This window comes from Dromiciops gliroides, chromosome 6 (genome assembly GCF_019393635.1).
Source record: "Dromiciops gliroides isolate mDroGli1 chromosome 6, mDroGli1.pri, whole genome shotgun sequence".
Classification (NCBI taxonomy): domain Eukaryota; kingdom Metazoa; phylum Chordata; class Mammalia; order Microbiotheria; family Microbiotheriidae; genus Dromiciops; species Dromiciops gliroides.
The window spans coordinates 250113259-250130840 of NC_057866.1; the positions used below are offsets into that span (position 1 = coordinate 250113259).

At 40.5% G+C, this 17582-nt stretch overlaps 1 protein-coding gene across 6 annotated transcripts in view; it reads left to right on the forward strand.

The window, feature by feature from the left end:
* Positions 1-3084: 3084 nt before the first annotated feature.
* MAPK10 (mitogen-activated protein kinase 10) overlaps positions 3085-17582 on the forward strand; it is a 162715-nt gene continuing 148217 nt past the window's right edge. For 4 of the 6 annotated variants that reach the window (XM_043969848.1, XM_043969845.1, XM_043969849.1 and 1 more), the window contains exons 1-2: positions 3085-3527; positions 15861-15968. The gene's annotated coding sequence lies outside the window, so the exon portion shown is untranslated. Of the gene's footprint in view, positions 3528-4253; positions 4347-15860; positions 15969-17582 lie in introns of all 6 variants that reach the window. The other 2 variants (XM_043969846.1, XM_043969850.1) reach the window with 2 other exon arrangements.

Below are 17582 nucleotides of genomic sequence, written 5' to 3' on the forward strand. Positions count from 1 at the left end.
AGTAAGTGTCAAGTGTCTGAGGCTGGATTTGAACTCAGGTACTCCTGAATCCAGGGCCGTTGCTTTATCCACTGCACCACCTTGCTGCCCCAGAGATGTATTTTCATAGGCAAATACCATCTTAATATTATTCTGAAAGCAATTTTGACCAGAACTTATGCCACCAAAAAAAAAAATCCCTATAAAGTGTGAGGCATACTCTTCCACAAGTATGTACAAAATCCAGTGAAATCATGGGCTTAAATTTCTAATACAATGGTAGCAAGTCACACATTTAGAGAACATAAACAGCATTCCCAACTCAAAGTCCATTCTTTTTTCTTTTTTTTTTTTAGTGAGGCAATTGGGGTTAAGTGACTTGCCCAGGGTCACACAGCTAGTAAGTGTTAAGTGTCTGAGCCCAGATTTGAGCTCAGGTCCTCTTGACTCCAGGGCTGGTGCTCTATCCACTGCGCCACCTAGCTGCCCCTCATAGTCCATTCTTGAGTCCATATATAGCATTCTTTTATTGTTCAGGGAGCCAAGCACTTTGAAGTTGATTCCTTCCTCTAATAACTAGCTTTCTGTACTGAACTATATCTGTATTTTTTGAGGCGGTAGTATTTGTTCTTGATGTATCTCTCTTGGGGTTGAATGAATGATCTACTATTAGTCTCTCTTCTCAGATTACATGCATGGTAAATGAAAGGGGTGTGTGTGTGTGTGTGTGTGTGTGTGTGTGTGTGTGTGTGTGTGTGTAAGCAGGGAAAAACTCTCTCTTCCCCTCAAAAGTAATTTTCTCTTAATTGACTCAAACTGTAATTTTTTTTTTTTTGGTAAGGCAATTGGGGTTAAGTGACTTGCCCAGGATCACACAGCTAGTAAGTGTCAAGGGTCTGAATCCGGATTTGAACTCAGGTCCTCCTGAATCCAAGGCCAGTGCTCTATCCACTGCGCCATCTAGCTGCCCCTCAAATTGTAATCTTTAACTCCAGAAATTAAATTTTCCAACAGTGAGCTGGACCTCTCTCAACTAAGCTTATAGATGGACTGCTGTATAAATTCTAATAATGCAACCACTTTAGGGGATTCATTATTTGCACTAATTGGGACCTAGCTGTAGTGTCAATGCATGTTAAGTGTTCCTCTCAGCCAACCAACTATATGGCTTTATTTCTTGATCCACTTAAAGAAATTCATACCTAATAAAGAAACTAATGGGGTGGAGGAAAAATCTCTCTCTCTCTTTTTTTTTGCTGGGCAATGAGGGTTAAGTCACTTGCCCAGGGTCACACAGCTAGTAAGTGTCAAGTGTCTGAGGTCAGATTTGAACTCAAGTTCTCCTGAATCCAGGACTGGTGCTTTATCCACCCAGCTGCCCCCTAATCTCATATTTTTATTAGAATGATTATGAAAATATAAACATTTTTGAGGAGGCTAGTTGGCAAAGTGGATAACACACTGGACCTGGAATCAGGAAGACTTGAATTCAAGTCCAGTCCCAGAAACTTACTGGCTATGTGACCCTAGGCAAGTCACTTAACCCTCATTGCCCTGACAAAAAAAAATAAAAACTTAAAAATAATGGATATTATAATAATAGCATGTCAACTTTTTACCTTTTTTCCCCACCCTGTTCCCTTCCCTATAGGTAGCTACTATTAGACACAAATACATGTGTATGTATGTGTGTATATATATATATGTATATATATGTATATATGTGTACATATATATGTAAAACCATTCTATGCATACTTCCATTTATCAATTCTTCCTCTGGATGCAGATAGTATCATCCTTCATATGTCCTTTGTAGTTAATTCAGGTATTTATAAGAGTCAAAATAACAGTAATAAATAAAATAAACATTAAAAATCATAATAAATTAACAAAATAACAACAATTAATAGCAGCTATTTCCCAGGGTTGTTGTGAGGATAAAGTGAGATAATATCTGTGAAGTGCCTGGCAAGCCTTAAACAGCTATATGAACTCCATTATTATTGTTGTTATTAATAAATAATAACAAATAACTTCAGCTGCTAATATTGCAAGAGATAACCCTTTTCATGGTTATTAGATGTACTTGGGGCATTCCAGCTGCAGAGCAGGTGCAGAGGGGCATCAGTTGAAGGGAGTTTCCTCCCTCAGAGTTTTCTACACCAATGAGATCAAAGATCCTGTCTCCTTGTCCACCCCCTTCCCCTCCTCCCCACCCCAGAAAAAAAAAAAAGGAAAAGGAAAAAGAAGTGAGTGTATGACTGCTGCAGCCAGTCGGTGTTTCCACTCACCTAAAGGCCAGGACAAGTAGTAGAACACTGGCAAGGTGAACTCCTTTTATTGTTTACATCTCAGAGGAGCCTCTGAAAACGGAATCAGTATCCAGTAGCTCAAATGTCAGTCATTTCTGCCCATGCACCAAGCATCAAGTTTGGAAGCAGGGCACAAGAACAATATATTTTTGAAAGAGGAATAAGAAACATAGGGCCACCTCCCCACCCCACCCCCTTGTTCCAAGCCGTGGCTTGGAAGATGGCACCTGGGCTGGGGTTGTTGGAAGGCTTTGCTTATCTGCACCTTTTAGGACAGAGAGTGCCCCCCTCCCTGTTCTTTGTGATCAGCTGAATGAGTGGAGGAATAAAGATGGAATGTGGTTTTTAAATGGTGCACTGGTCTCTCTCTGTTTATCCTTCATTACCCTGAGGAGTGGAAAGGCGATGCAAATGGAGAGGAGGGAGAGAGAGAGAGAGAGAGAGAGAGAGAGAGAGAGAGAGAGAGAGAGAGAGAGAGAGAGAGAGAGAGAGCGAGCTGCATGGAGGGAGGCATATGACCAAATTGTGCAAACCAGAAAACCTGCTTTCAGAATGGCTGGTGTTTTTTGCCACAGAAATTGTGTCTTTGCATTTTCTGCTGGCTTCGGTCCATAGTGTCCACTAGAAAATACAGTAGCTGTAGCCATAGATCAGACCTTTTATTTTTTTCTTTCTTTCTCTGGCTCTCTCTCTCTCTTCCCCCTCCTCTTCCCGCCCCCCAATCCCTCCTGAGACCTCTATGAGCTTTGACGTCACATGTGCTCCTTTCAGTTGCCATAGCAACCCCATTCCCCAAGCCTTCTGTTTCTTGCCTCTGGTAGGTTCCACAATGGTACAGGCAGCATCACGCTGCACAATGGTTTCCAGGCAGTGAAAGAGGGTGATTCAGCAACCACTCTTCCTTTTTTTTCCCCCTCCCTCCCCCTCCCTTTATTTTGATTTTAAGGGTGATACTTGTTATAAGCTTATTTTTTTCTTTTTCCGTTTTCCTTTTTTTTTTTTTTTGGTTGCAAATTCCTTGAAGCCCTTTTGACCTCCAATTTCTGGGGCCTGAAGAATTTTAAGACTGTATCTGGAAATTACCTTTTTTTTTTTAAATCATTCTAAATAATTCCCCCTCCCCCAAAGAAGCTCTTCCCCATTCCAATTTGGAATGTGCTTATGAGAAGCAAATAGGGAGCCCCTTGATGCAAACACTGCTGGACCAGGATCTTAATTCTCAGGCACGGCATGGTAGGTGACTGCTCATTTGGGGTCCTGATGGTTAGTTAGTGCTGCTGCTGCTGCTGTTGTTGTTGGCGGTGGTGAGGTGTGTGGTGTGTGGTGTGTGTGTGTGTGTGTGTGTGTGTGTGTGTGTGTGTGTCTTTGCAAGATGGAATGATAACTGCTTATTACTGCTGGTAGGTAGGTGGGTTGGAGGAGAAGCTGGGGTGGGGGAAAACTGAGATAATGAGGTAAAATATTGGGGATGCAACAAGACAGCAAGTTGGGACAATCCAGGGTCAGAGAAGCATCTTTTCCTAGACTTGGGTGTATTTAAGCATTTCTCTTTGGGGTAAGGAGAGAGGGGTAAGGAGGGAGGAGAAGCGGAAGGCCTTCTTTCTGTGACAGGAAAGGAAGGACTGATTGAGCTGAAATAACTGGTGCATGGATATAGTAGGGTGATGCTCAGCCTTCTCTCTGAAATTCACGCATATTTTTAGTAAATAAAACAACGGCTTTAAACAACATTTACCATATATTTCCTGGGATAACATAACTTAAATCCTTCCATATATGCACTGTATTTAATGCATCTATATAGTAAGAAGATAAATGTTAACCATATATAGACATACATAAACATTCATATATATATTTGTCTGTGATCTAGCACCAGGTCTCCATTGCATTTCTCCCCAATCTCTCTGTCTCTCTCCTACTTGGTTGCTGGAAAGTAATGGTATTGTCCTTGTATAGAGATTCTGGGACAGATTTGGGCAGAGGAGAGAAGGGAGATGGGAGAGACTCCATTACGGGATAATCAGAGTCACTGCAATTTCAGGTACACAGGTAAGGGATTCATTGAAGCCAATGATTTTTCAGGACAGCAAGATGCATTCTTCATTACAATGTTTCTTTAATTATGCATTAGAATGGCATGACCCTTAGAAAGATCAGATCCCGTTAGAAAAGCAAAACAACCCCACTACCCACTCAAATATAAACTCAGCGGTAGTGAGGATTGCAGTATATTTGTCAGGATCCAACAGTTATTTGTGACTGCAGTAATATATATGTATATGCATACCCATATGTATTTATATACACACATATAATACATACACACACATATATACACATACACACATTTTGGAAACCCTTTAGCCAATAAAGATTACATAAATCAGAAAAGAATTAGATTTTTTTCAAAGTTTCTCTTCCTTTCATATCAAAAGAATGAGGGTTGGGACTTTTTGCTTTTCTCTTTTATGGATAGATATCTTCCTAGGTCCCAGTAATTTACAAGGACTTTTCCAGCAGAGGCTCGTTGCTTCTTCATTGCAGCCTTTCCTGTCTGATTTGTTGACTCTAACTTTGAGAAAAACATTGCAAACAGGCATTTAAAAAAAAAAGTAGTTTTGGAGGTCAGATTTCAACCAGATGGGAAAAGGGGAATGTTTTAAAGAAAATATACTAGATAGACATTGTCAATTCATGGTTTCATTTATCCTCTCCACTTTCAACCAACTCTGCTAGTTACAGAATCCTGAGAATTAGGGTAGAGACATTACCAAACTCAACAGGATAAGAAATAAGGGTCCCATCCAATACTCCCTGGAATGGTTTAAATTGTTATCATTCTGACTCAGGGAAATTTATGTGCATCAAAGCAGAGGTTCTTAACCTGGAGTCTGTGAACTTGTATAAAAACGATTTTGATATTTAGATTGAAGTCTAACTAGTTCTCTCTGTAATCACTTGTATTTTATTTTATGCATTTAAAAACAATTGTTCTGAGAAAGGTTCCTAAGGTTTCAGCAGAATGACTGCCAGAGGGGTCCATGACACCTACAAAGGTTAAGAAGCCCTGTTTTAGAGTGAGAACAGAAGAAAAGTGAGTGCACAGGATCGTGGTTCCACCTTGGCATTTTCCAGGACTTTGGGGGGTCATGTGCAGCAATTTGGCTGTCTCTAGTATACATCCTGTGCACTTTAATTATGTTTATATAACTGGCATAAATACTGACTCATTTCGTCACCCTGAGCAACTGAGGTGTTTTTTTTTCCCTGCTCCATACTGGGAATTGAAAAGCAGATGACAAAGGTGGTTGGTATGTGACTTAGAAAAGGTGCTAAAAAGCTGTCATTCTTTCTTAATATTGCATCCCTCCATCTTCTTGTTGTGGAACAGGTCTAATTGGCCAGTCTTCTTGCAAAATTTTTAATCAGTCCCAGGAACAAAAATCCTGCTGGGGAGCAAGAAAATGTTTATGATGGAAAATTTCAGCTTCCTTTCACTTGGTGTTTGCACTTGACACTATGTTTCTGTTACCGAGAGGTGTGCATGTATGTTGGCTGGAAGGAGATGTTTGGGTGTAGATCCCAGAGGATTTAGCATATTTTCCTCTGTCCTTCTCCGGCATGTCTGAAGCCATTATCATTTAATGGTTTTGTAGAGTACTCAGTACTTTGCAGGGTTAAAAGAAACTGTTGGTTGATCAAGGATACCATAGTGTCCTGTGTGCATATATTTTTTTTTAATACAAGAAAGCTCCATCAGATTTCTTATGTCAGCATATCTTTTAGGAACATAAGTAGCAAGATGAATTTGGCCATCTCTGCTCATTTAAATTTCATGTAAAGTTTAAAGGTATATGTTGTCTTTGATAGAAACTCATCATTTTGTTGTTTTGTAAGCTAATCCAAAAGCTTACCTTGATGATGAGCAATAAAAGACAACTTGTGATATTTCTCGGTGCGATCATACTCATCCTCCCTTTCTGTTCCTGTTAGATCTCTGGGTCACCTTTTCAGTTGAAGGAGTTTCAGTGGAATAGCAAAAATGTGAAAATGTAATGATTTCTCACCTCTCTTTATTTTTCATCATTGCCATGTCATTAGAACACTAAACAGACATTAAAGGACAGAGGTCATTCAACAAAATGAGAAATAAACAAATCAAAGTAAATATCTCTTTCTATCCAGTATCATTATTTCCTCTTTAATAATTTCTCATACTCTTGGTTGGAAATGGAGCTATTCATTTGTGCAAGAAAGAAGAAAATAGTATCTTCTCTCCTTAAATGGAAAAATACATTTGCTGCAGTCTCCTTCATTACCTCTCCTTCAAAACACAGACACAGAGACACAGAGACACACACACAGACACAGACACACAGACACACACACATATATATGATATTTTAAAAATATTTATTGTAGTTCCATCTTGTGAAAGGGAGAGGGAATGTGATTTGCATCCTTCCTCTCAAATCATTTGATGTATTATTATTTTTTAAATTTTATTTAAATTTAATTAATTTTTTTGGGGGGTAATGAGGGTTAAATGACTTACCTAGGGTCACACAGTGTCTGAGGCCAAATTTGAACTCAGGTCCTCCTGAGTCCAGGGCTGGTGCTTTATCCACTGTGCCACCTAGCTGCCCCTCAACTCATTTGATATAGTCACAAAAAGTAACTACAGCTCTTCCTTCCTCTGAGATTACTTCCAATTTAACTAAGATAAATCTTGTGTGTGAATAGTTGCTTACATGTTGTTTTTCCCTATTAGAATGTGAGTGAGCTCCTTGATGGCAGGGACTGTCTTTTGTCTTTCTTTGGGTCCTCAGCCCTTGACACAACATCTAGCACTAAATATGGGCTTAATAGATGCTTGTTGACTAACAGCATTTAGTTATGGCCACACCATGAAGTTCAAATCACTTCATGAAGTGTGAACCTTTTTCTCTGATAGAATTTTAAAAAGCAGTCTCATTGTAAAGCCAAAACTGAACACTCCTTTGAAGGGCTTTATTTAATTAATTTATTTTTAATGAATTGATTGATTGATTTAGAATTTCCCCCACCTTACATGTAAAAACCAATTGTAACATCGATTTTTAAAAACTTTATATTCCAAATTTTCATCCTTCCTCCCTATCCCCCCTTAAGAACTCAAGCAATTTAATAAAAGTTATACATGTGCAGTCGTGCAAAACATAGCAAGCAAAAAAAACTTTAGAAAAAGGAACTAACAACAAAATATTCTTCCATCTGTGTTCAGGTGCCATCAGTTCCTTCTCTGTAGATGGATTGCATTTTTCATAAATCCTTCAGGGTTGTCTTGGATCATTGCATTGCTGAAAACAACTAAGTCATTCACAGCAGATCATCTTACAATATTGCTGTTATTTGTACACAGTACATTTCACTTTGCATCAGCTCGTGTAAGTCTTTCCAGGTTTTTCTGCTAGCTTTAAATAGATATGCCCTAAAGAGAGAGTTCATTAGTTCTGAGGAAGGCATTAGCATTGGGGTGAGGGGATTTGTCTCTTCTCTTCACCCATTGGTCCCTTCACTTTAAAGCAGAGAGATTAGAGGGAAACTCCAGTCAGGCTTAAGGACATACATTGCAGACAGATGGTTATAGGGAGAGGCAGAAGTAGCTTCTAGGATGGTGAGCTCTGGCATTAGAGAGGATTGCTGGGCTATGTATATACTCAAGAAAAAACTAGCCATTGTGATTTTGATTTGAACTGTGGAAATCACTCTAGTGAGGACTCGTGAGTGATGATAGTAAGAGTACAATCCCAGAGATTCACTCATGGGACATAAGCTTCAGTCTCCTTTGGGGATCCAACCTTTTTTTTTTTTTTTTTTAGTGAGGCAATTGGGGTTAAGTGACTTGCCCAGGGTCACACAGCCAGTAAGTGTTAAGTGTCTGAGGCTGGATTTGAACTCAGGTCCTCCTGACTCCAGGGCCAGTGCTCTATCTACTGCACCACCTAGCTGCCCTGGGGATCCAACCTTTCAGTGCAAGTGCATGTTGGAATGGTCCCAGAAGGTGTACTCCATATGGGATTTGGGATTGTTGGAGGAAAATTATGCAAAGGATCAGTCTAGGTTTGGAGAAGACAGGTGAGAAAGAGATGCTTATTAGTAACAAAACACACTACCACTGCTCCTTGGGAATATTGTTTTATAGCATTAGAAAGGTCTACGGTGAGTCACTAATGTTGACGCAGATGAGAAGTTATTCTACATCTTGGGTTTTTTTGGGGTAAAGTTTTTATTCATTTTTAACTTAAATATAAAACAAAGGGCAAAACATTTCGGTGTACACAGCAGAACATAAGAGTACATGTTGATTTTTTTTTTGGATGAGGCAATTGGGGTTAAGTGACTTGCCCAGGGTCACACAGCTAGTAAGTGTCAAGTGTCTGAGGCCAGATTTCAACTCAGGTTCTCCTGACTCCAGGGCCGGTGCTCTTTCCACTGTGACACCTAGATGCCACTGTTGATTTTTTTTAAAAGAAAAGAATATTAATTACTGGACCATCAAACTCTGAGATTTTTCCAAATCTATCCCCCCACCTCACCCCCACACCATATTTACATTCCATATTCATAATAGGCAATGTGGTATCATGGATAGAGAAGTCAGGAAGACCTGCATTCAACCCCTAGTAAGTATGTGACCCTGGGCAACTTATTTTCCCAGGTAACTCCGTACAATAAAGTTTTAGGGTAGGTGCTGATCTGCTTTCATAGAATTTGTATATACCTCTTTATCTGTATACACGTACGTCTACATACTGGCTGACTACTGTCTCTCTCACTGCCTGGAATGCCAAGTGGGTTGGATTTCACTCTTCCCCCAGGCTTCCCTGGTACCCTTAAGAGAACTTGGGGGCAGCTAAGTGACACAGTGGCTAGTGTGCTGGACCCGAAGTCAAGAAGACTCATCTTCCTGAATTCAAATCTGGCCTCAGACATTTACTAACTGCCAGGCAAGTCACTTAACCCTGTTTAACTTAGTTCCTCATCTGTCAAATGAGCTGGAGAAGGAAATAGCAAACTGCTCCAGCATCTTTGCCATGAGAACTCCAAATGGTGTCATGAAGAGTCAGACACGACTGAACAACAACAACAACAAGAAGGTTATCTGTAAACGGCTCTAGCACTCATCAGGGTTGCTCCTTCAATTACTGGGCGGGGGTCCCCCAGTTCCATTTAGTCACTGTCAGATGAGCTCTTATGCAGAAATATTTACTTCAAAAGATACAATCACAAATATAAAAACTGAATCCCCCAATACATAGGAGGCAAAATTCCCCTGCCCTGTATGCCATTCAGTCTCTGCAGAGGGGAAGGGGACTAGATTCATAGCCTCGCTTGATTCATGTCAAGCACAGTCCCAGTCCCAAGTCCAAAATACTCCTCAGGCTCCATTTCTAGATGCCCTGGCTTCCTCAGGGCTTCTGAGTCAGGCTGCTTGGCTAGATCATCTCACCAGCAATCCTGGTTCTGAGGTCACCTGGAGCTCCCAGTCCTGTGAGGATCACATCTAGCCCCTGAAACTGAGGGTAAATAATGCAGAACAGACACAGACACCCCAAGGCCCAAATTTTAGAGACAGGTTAAGAGATGGAGAGCAGGGGAAAGAAGTTCTTTCCTTTTCACTGGTTCAGTTCATGGCATCTGTGCTGTGGGTGAACTGGGATCTTCATCTTCTGGAAAAGCAGATAGTGGCAGGAAAAGAACACGAGCATCTGATAATTAAACGAAGTTAGTTACACTTCCCCATGTGCAGAGGCCCCCATGTTAGGCAATCCGGGCATGTCCCAAAGTCCCCTCAGAGTCCCTCCATATTCAGAGGACTGTGCATGCCCAGATGAGCCTGAGTTACACCTACATACACAAACCACATATATCTATAGGTATATAAAATAGATATAATGTATACATATGCACACATATAATGTATATATAATATATGTATGCATATAGATAAATACAATGTATATGTATTTATATATAATATATACATATACACATCTATATTTGTGTTAAGTTCCAAGGCTAAATTTATTTTGATTAAAACAGAATATATTTGTTGTTTCTCTTTAAGGCATCAATTTTTTTTTTCGGTAGGGCAATGAGGATTAAGTGACTTGCCCACGGTCACACAGCTAGTAAGTGTCAAGTCTGAGGCCGGATTTGAACTCAGGTCTTCCTGAATCCAGGGCCAGTGCTTTATCTGCTGTGCCACCTAGCTGCATCCATTTTCAACACAAAAGAGTCATAAAATGCTATCTTTAAAATTTTGTTTTTTACTACTGTTTTGAGAGGTTGGTGATGGTATCTGCTTAGGTACACATTTCCTTCCACTGAAGCAGGTTTCAAGCCCTCTGCACCTTCTTTCTTTAGATTTGACCTGCCTGACTCTCTAGGGACTGTCAGAGTTGTCCTTCAATGCCCCAGCCTTCCAACATCCAGTGTCAGGTCTATGGCATGAGGGAGCCCAGGAATAGGCCTTGTATTGTCCTATGCCTTATATGGTGAAGTCACCCACTGGAACTGTAGCAAAGCTGTCATTGCTTCCTCAAAATGAGGCTTTCCCAAGGTCGAAAAGGTGATGTGATGTGGGCTTGAACCGAGGTTTTCTGACTCTGAATCTTGTTCTCTCTCTTTTGCATTCAAATAGAAAAGCAGATTGAAGTTTTAAAGGTAGGCCCTGCATATAAAGAATTTCTGATAAAGCACTGGCTCTGGATTTAGGAGGACCTGAGTTCAAATTCAGTCTCAGACACCTGACACTTACTAGCTGTGTGACTCTGGGCAAGTCACTTAACCTTTATTGTCCTGCCAAAAAAAAAAAACCCTAAATAAAGGTATTTAAAAAGAAATAATTTCTGTACTTACGCCTGTGAAGATTTTCATGGCACGACTAATACTATGGATTTGTAACATGTTGACTTGAACTGTTACCAACATTCTTGTTTCACTGTGTCTCTGAGATGCAAGCCTTATACACTTTTAGAAATCATAGTTCTACCCTTCTCTCACTGATGAAAATGGAGAAAGACTATTAGGCTTCCTTAGAGGTATTCATGGAGTAATTGCTTTTATTCTATTTTTTTCTTTGGCTTGGCAATGAGGATTAAGTGACTTGCCCAGGGTCTCACAGCTAGTAAGTGTCTAGTGTCTGAGGCCAGATTTGAACTCAGGTCCTCCTGAATCCAGGGCCGTGCTTTATCTGCTATGCCACCTAGCCACTGGGTTAATTGCTTTTAAAGCTGTGTTGTGTACTGTTAAGGTTAAACCATTTGATTGGGGCAAGCAAGCTACCGTCCAGTGGCCTTGCAAGAAAGTACATCTTTCCTCTTCTTTTGTGAGTCATTCCTTCCCGGAAAAGAGCCTAGTGTTCTAGCTTCCTATAAATATGCTCAGCCTAACTCACAGAACAGTCAATCTGTCAATTAGTCAACAAATACTTAATAAGCACGCATATTATTCCAGGCACTATGCTAAGAGACTCTGAACTTAACTCTTTCAAATCAAATATACACTGTTAGGTTGGATTCCCAGAGCAAAGTGTCTTACCTTCAAGATTCTAGGGGTACCCTTGAAGGGACGCAAGTATCTTTCTAATGTTATTGGCTCAAGTCTTCATTCTAATGTCTTCTCTCTAATATCATTCAACAGTGGTTAACATCTCTGTGTAATTTAACCAAATAACATCAGTCAGCCTTTTTTTTTTTTTTTTTTTTGCGGGGCAATGGGGGTTAAGTGACTTGCCCAGGGTCACACAGCTAGTAAGTGTCAAGTGTCTGAGGTCGGATTTGAACTCAGGTACTCCTGAATCCATGGCCGGTGCTTTATCCACTGTGCCACCTAGCCGCCCCCCATCAATCAGCTTTTAAAAAGGGGTATTTACTGAGAAGAGAGCAAGAACAGAATTACAAAATTTCCTCCCCCAAACTTGGTGGCATACTCCCACATACCACCTTGATCCCTGGGGAGAATGGAGTCAAACTTAAAAGTAGCTTTTATAAGGGCAGCGAGGTGGCACAGTGGATAAAGCACTGGCCCTGGATTCAGGAGGACCTGAGTTCAAATCCAACCTCAGAAACTTGACACTTAGTAGCTGTGTGACCCTGGGCAAGTCACTTAACCCTCATTGTCTCACAATAAATAAATATTTTTTTTTTAAAGTAGCTTCTTTAAACGTTTAACCCTACCAAGTTCACTTCTCAGTGCAGCACAGCTGAGGGATGAGTTGTTGTCAGTTCCCCTTGGCTGCCTTTGATGCATTGCTATGTTGGGTTGAGCAGGTTATTCGGGATTTTGAATCTCATGAGGTTTAGTTGTCATCAGAAGCTGACATGGCTTGCAGCTCCCAGGTCTGGTGGTTTCTTTACCTAGCCTTTTGAAGCTCACAGGCTTGTGGGCTAGTCTGATAGTCTTTCACAGAAGAGAAGGAAAGTGTAAATGCAGAAGCAAAGAACAGAACCTCATGTTCCTAGGCCACATGGCTGCCCAGGTGGGGATAGATAACTAGAGGCTCCTTTCCCATCCAGAGGCTTATGTAACCCAGCAGGAAAAGAGGCAGAGAGAGCCATAGCTGATTAGTGTCTTTCGAATGCACACCCACTTCTTTCTCAGCATCTACTCTGTTTCTTCTGCATTTTCCTTGCTTCTGTATGTGGTTCTCAGAAAGGAAATAGTTGCTTCAAATGAGCTTCCTGCAAGTGATCATAACGGATGCACTCATACACTTTGTGTAACAGGCACAAACAATCCCCCCAACCCCCCAAACTTAAAGAAACAAATAAACAAAAGCCAATTCCTGCCCTATAGTAGCTCACATTCTAATGAGAGAGGACTTGTGAATATCTAGGTACTTACAAGATACATATGGTACCTTGGATGGTAGTCTCTAAGGGGAAGGTATTAACATAGCTTGTTGTTGGTTGTCTTTCATTCTCAGAAGAGGACCATGACATGGGGAGGTGATGTCATGACTTGCACTGAATTGTATTTAAGTGAGGGAGGGGTGTACAAAGTCACTAGTCTTACTCTCTCCTCCAGAGCCATCTGAGTCCAGTGGCAAAATATGTATATCAGGATGACTGGAGATGGCCCCGGATGTTTAAGGCAATTGGGGTTAAGTGACTTGCCCAGGGTCACATTAGTAAGTGTAGAAGCTAGAAAGCGTCTGAGGTGAGATTTGAACTCAGGTCCTCTTGATTCCTATCCACTGTGCCTAGCTGCCCCAAATGTACTGATTAGTGGTGTTGTCCTTTATTCTTTTTTTTTTCTCTTTTTTGTGGGGCAGTGAGGGTTAAGTGACTTGCCCAGGGTCACACAGCTAGTATGTGTCTGGGGCTGGATTTGAACTTAGGTCCTCCTGAATCCAGGGCAAGTGCTTTATCCACTGTGCCACCTCGCTGCCCCTGTTGTCTTTTATTCTTTTTTTTTTTTTTTTTTTTAGTGAGGCAATTGGGGTTAAGTGACTTGCCCAGGGTCACACAGCTAGTAAGTGTCAAGTGTGTGAGCCCTGATTTGAACTCATGTCCTCCTGAATCCAGGGCTGGTGCTCTATCCACTGCGCCACCTAGCTGCCCCGTCCTTTATTCTTGAAGAGGACCATGACATTGAGGTGATGTCATCACTTGCAGTGAATTGGATTTTAAGTGAGGGAGGGCTGTGCAAGGTCACCAACATCACTTTTTCCTCTAGAGTCATCTGGGTCCAGTGGCAAGATATAGATCAGGGTAACTGGAGATGGCCCCGGATGTTTAGGGCAATTGGGGTTGTGACTTGCCCAGGGTCACACAGCTAGTAAGTGTCTGAGGTCCTCCCACATTCAGGGCCACTGCTCTATCTATTACCCCACCTATTTGGTCCTAGGTTTTATGTTAATTTACAATAGTCCTATTATAGCTAGGAGATTTGTGAAAGTTTTCCTGAAGGAGGTGGGATTTCAGATGAATCTTGAAGAAAATCAGAGAAACTAAGAGGACAGAGTATTGCAAAGACAGGGCTCTTCTCTGGTTAGGATTATCTAAGCCAGTGCAATGGAAGGGAAATAAGAGATTGCACATCATGTGTGAGGCCCAACAAGGGAGGTCAGTGTAAGGAGTGAAGTGTAAGAAACACCCAAACAGTTGGAAGGACCCAGGTTATGAAGAATTGTAAATGCCACATAGAGAATGTTCTATTTGATCCTTGGTATTTGGTGACCACCAGGAGTGGTGACTTGGTCAGACGTGCTCTAGATAATCATATATTTAGAGCAAAAAGGGACCCTGGAGTTCATTGAGCCCAGTCCTCTTAAATCTTCTTATTTACAGCCAAGGAAACTGAGGCTCAGGAGGGTTATGCACCTAGGAAGTGGCATAGCTAGAATTGAGTCGGGGAAGATTCAGGATCCTTTCCACCTGCTCATGTGTTAGACCCGATTACTGTGAACGCGTTGAAAACAAGTTTAAGTAATGTTTCTTTTGTTGTCATTTCGAACTGTTACTCAAAACAGATGGGCTTGGCCGGTTACCCTGTTACACAAAGAATGTGAGCAGCCTGGGTATAAATTTTCTTGGGGACTAGAAATTATATCATAGACTTAGAGCTAGAAGGGATCTTTACAGATGGGGAAACTGAAGTTAAGGGAAGTTAATTGTCCAAGGTTACATACGCAGTAAAAATCAGGTTCTCTTGGTTACTACCATTAGCTATGAGAAGCTGGTTAAATTGAGGGGGTCATGACATGGCATGAGTGAGAGTGCAAATTAACATAAATAACTTTTTTCTGAGTTAAATGAATTTTGAAAATTATTTCCTTGTACCATTATATATATACATATTTATATATTATATATTTTATAGGTAGACATATATTTCATAGATATACATATGATATATAAAAACAAAATGGATGAATATATATATATACACACATATTTTATATACATACATATATATATGCACGTATATATACATACATATATATCTTAAGATTTATCACTCTTTAAATATTTGATCTTTATTGCTTGGCCAAAAAATTCCTAATATTTGTAAATGTCATTATCGACTGAAATAATGTATCTGAAGCACCTTGCAAATATGAAAAAGTCACCCAAATATCACCTTTTAGAATGGCTGATTATAGTGGGTCATTATTTTGGGGGGTGGGGCAGGGCAATGAGGGTTAAGTGACTTGCCCAGGGTCACACAGCTAGTAAGTGTCAAGTGTCTAAGGACAGATTTGAACTCAGGTCCTCCTGAATCCAGGGCCGGTGCTTTATCCACTGTGCCACCTAGCTGCTCCCCAAACATCAGTTTTTATCATATTATTTTGAGTGAACTTAAATCTGCCACTAAAAAATTCTCAGCTTTTCCTTCAGTGTAAAGATATTTCAAAGAACCACATATACTGACTTAGAGAGTGTTTGCTAGTATTGACATTTGGGCTCCCTGCAATTTTAATGATTTTTTTCCCCCCTTTCCTGTTTGAAATAAAATTCCTGTTTATGTGATGAAACTACTAAGCGTGTGTATCTTTTTTATCTTTGTGTTTAGGGCTAGAATTGGAAGCTGACATCAGCAGGAGTGTCTCAGATCTCACTATGACACCTCATGCATGAAGTTAAGACCCTCCCCCATACATGAGTACCAACGCAAGCAGTGGTGAGTTGCAGGACTGAAAAAACCATGATGCATGTAGTTATGTATTACACAGTTTATGTGATTGGTCTATGTTTCTGAGGAGTTATTCTTCCATACTTTATGTTGTACATTATGCTGATATGTTAAGATGAATATAGGTAATCAAATGATACAATGTTTACATGATGATGTAAGTAATACTCGTAACCAATATATTGCTAAGGAGTCTCGGTATTTGGATCAGTGGATTCTATTTGAATCAGTAAAAGACTGAATTTGGTTTCAGAGAGATACTTTCCTGTAGTAAAATGATAATTAGGTCCTCAGAGAACTGAGAATACCCCTGGCTATTTTTTTTAGTGTCCTTTTTATACTCTTTATATGTTAGCATTTAATGAAGACAAGTCCCATCACATTTTTAAGTTCATTCCCTGATTCCCTGGCTACTTTAAATTTTTTTTTTTTTGGATGAGGCAATTGGGTTAAGTGACTTGCCTAGAGTCACACAGCTAGTAATTGTTAAGTGTCTGAGGCCGGATTTGAACTCAGGTCCTCCTGAATCCAGGGCCAGTGCTCTATCCACTGTGCCACCTAGCCGCCCCCCCCCCCCGGCTACTTTAAACCTCTATTTTTCTGTTTAATAAAACCAAACACACACAAAATCATACAACTTCTTTTCCTATGGCATTATTTGGAGGATTTTTTTGAGTGATTGTGTTGTGAGTAATGAGAGCTTACTGTCCTCCCAACTTCTTTTCCTTATTTGAATAATTAAGATCATTTTGTTTTTGATTTCTTAAAAATGTCAGCATGCACACAAGCATATTTTTAAAAAATCCAAATATGTGAGCTTTTCTAGTCAAATCTTTCTCTCTCTCTCTCTCTCTCTCTCTCTCTCTCTCTCACTTTTGGAGGCAATTGGAGTTAAGTTGACTTGCCCAGGATCACACAGCTAGTGTCTGAGGTCAGATTTGAACTCATGTCCTCCTGACTCTAGGGCTGGTGCTCTATCCATTGTGCTCCCAAAGTGACTCTCTCTCTCTCTCTCTCTTTTTTTTTTTTGGTGGGGCAACGAGGGTTAAGTGACTTGGCCAGGGTCACACAGCTAGTAAGTGTCAAGTGTGTGAGCCCTGATTTGAACTCAGGTCCTCCTGAACCCAGGGCCAGTGCTTTATCCTCTGTGCCACCTAGATTCTCCTGCCCAAATTGACTCTTTAAAATATTGAGTATGATGTGCAAAATGATTTCATTGTGAAATAAGCCAGGATAGTAAATACAGGAAAATTTCACATGGTACAATGTAAAGAGTCCAGGATTTAGAGTCACAGGACCTATGTTCAAACCATTTATCAGCCACAGGCTACCTCAGACTACCTTGGACAAGTTATTTGATCTCTCTGGGCCTCACTTTCCACACAAGTAGAATGAAGGAGTTGGTGAACAACTCTAAATCTATAATGGTCAACCTCATAGACAATACAGTCACTTGTCCTGGGAAAAACCCCCAAACTGACAAAGTTTGCTCATATAGTTGACTTGCACCAATCCATGATTAATTTTGTAGTTATCTGGAAAAATATGTGTTTTATGACGAAGATGCTTGTGAGCTCAGTGATGTGCTATAGATGTAATGTT